The sequence below is a fragment of the Belonocnema kinseyi genome, chromosome 8, assembly GCF_010883055.1.
Source record: "Belonocnema kinseyi isolate 2016_QV_RU_SX_M_011 chromosome 8, B_treatae_v1, whole genome shotgun sequence".
NCBI lineage: Eukaryota > Metazoa > Arthropoda > Insecta > Hymenoptera > Cynipidae > Belonocnema > Belonocnema kinseyi.
In genome coordinates, this window is record NC_046664.1 from 42,251,023 (window position 1) to 42,253,229 (window position 2,207).

The following is a 2,207-nucleotide window of genomic DNA, read 5'->3' on the forward strand; positions in this document are numbered from 1 at the left end:
CGAAAACTGATTTTCAAGCCATCAGGGGCCAACTCGAGCGGCCTGAAGCGGCCAGGCAAATTTTATGCGTGGTTATAGAATCCGGAGTCTCAATTGATGAAAAAAAATAGATAAAATAAAAATAAATCTTTTATTTATTTATTTTACGCAGGATTTTAAATTATTTCAAGGGATTTGGCAGCATTCTAAAAGATTCAAACAATTTTTAATAAATTATGTGGGATTTCAAAAGGTTTCAAGAGATTTCTAAATAAATTCTAGAGAATGAAGTTTCAAGGGATTCCTAGATTTCAAGGGATTTAAAATATTTTCAAGAATTTTAACAGGTTTTTTTAAGTACTTTAAGGAATCATTCAAATTTAATTTATATTTAAGGAATTTCAAAATATTTCTACTTATTTTTATTTTTATTCAAATTACATTAAAAGATTCCCAAGAATGTCAATAGAATTAAAGTAATTTAAGAGATTGCAAAGGATTATTTAGGATCTCCAAAGATTTTAAAGGATTTCTAGATAACCTAATTCTAAAGAATAAAATTTCAAAGGATTCCAAGAGATTTTAATTTATTTCTACTTATTTTTAATGGATTTTTACGATTTTCAATTATTGCAAAGAATTCCGAAGAATTTTTATAGAATTTACAAAAAATTCAAAAAATTTCACAAATGCTTAGAGATTTGATCGGACCTCCAAGAATTTCAAATATTAGAGGTGATATAACAAATTTCAAGATATTTCAACGGATTTTTAGAGAATTCTAAGGGGGAATTCAGGGTGGTCGTTTTAATCGACGAAATGAATTCCCGGTTTTTCCCCGGTTCGTAAACAATTTTCACGGTCAATGAAATTTAAAAAATGGAACACTAAAGCTAAAAAATTTTCCACTTGAGGTAATAAAAACTAGGCAGCAAATGAAAGTACTCATAGTGGAACTGTTAAATTTTGAACTTTTAAAATAGAAATTTTAAAGTTTTTAATTAAAAAATGTTGTATTCAAATGCTCAATTATTTACGCTTATAAAATTGAAGGTACTAACATTTTTCAATATAAAAAAAATATAAATCCACGTTATCATTTTCAATTCTCTAAATTAAAAAATTAATCGAAGAACTTCAAAAATTTCAAAATTATATAATTTTAAGGAATTTTAAGCTACAAACATTAAATATTAAAAAATTGAAAAAATTTTAACTGGACACTTCTTAAATAAGAAATTCAATTATTTTCTTTTTAAATAGTTTAAACATCCTTAGAAAGCTTTACAATTTTATTTTAAAGTCTTGAGAAATCTAAAAGTTGTTTTAAATTTGTTTTAAAATTAAAATTATTTTGGAAATATTTTCAGAACTTCTAAATATCTGTCAAAATTAATTGATTTTTTTCTAAAATTTTTAGAAAATCCTACAAATTTTAGAACATTTCTTCGCAATTTTGATGTATAAAAGCAATTAAACATTTATTACTTGTAGGCGAAATTTGAGTAATTTGAAGAGATATGCAGAAGTTTTGAAAAGATAAAAACTTAATGTAAAACTTGAAATGATAGCCTGATATCAGACAAAATGTAGATTTTCGCAGATTTTAAACAAAAAAATTAGATTCTTTTCAAGAATTGTGAAAGGCTTCAAAAGAATAAAAATATTTTCTTAAGATTCCTAGGAAAATTAAAAATAACTTTTCATGTTGAATAATTATTTTGAAAAATAATTGTTTTGAAAAGATCTAAGCAAAATTTTCTAAAAAGATTCTAGACGATTTTAAGAAAAATTTCTAAAATTTACATGATAATGTTTAATCTTTTTAAAACTCCTAAGCATCTTTTAAAATTACTCAAATTTTTTTCTACAAATGTTTATTTGTAAATTATATATCAAAATTTAAAAATTTCACTTAAAAATTAAGCATTTTTCAAATACAATAAATAAAATTGTAACGTTCATAGTCTAAAGTCTCTTCGAAATTTTAACGACTCCAGATTTTCTATGTCAAACAATTCAGTTAAAGATTCTTTACTCTTAAATATTTGGTTTCAATTTACTTGTTAAAAATTGAATATATTAGACTGAAACAATATTTTAAATTTAATAAAATCCATTGAGAATATCTTCTTCTTCTTTATTCATAATGTGTCCCCTAAGGGTTTACATGACTTCCATTCCTTACAATCTTTCCGTTTACATCTATATATTTTTTACAATCTTAT

General features: G+C 23.5%; 1 protein-coding gene across 1 annotated transcript in view; it reads right to left on the reverse strand.

Annotated features, from left to right (window-relative positions):
- The window catches only part of LOC117179041 (notchless protein homolog 1), a 26,258-nt gene that overhangs the window by 8,671 nt on the left and 15,380 nt on the right, over positions 1–2,207 (reverse strand). The gene's annotated exons all lie outside the window — the stretch shown is intronic.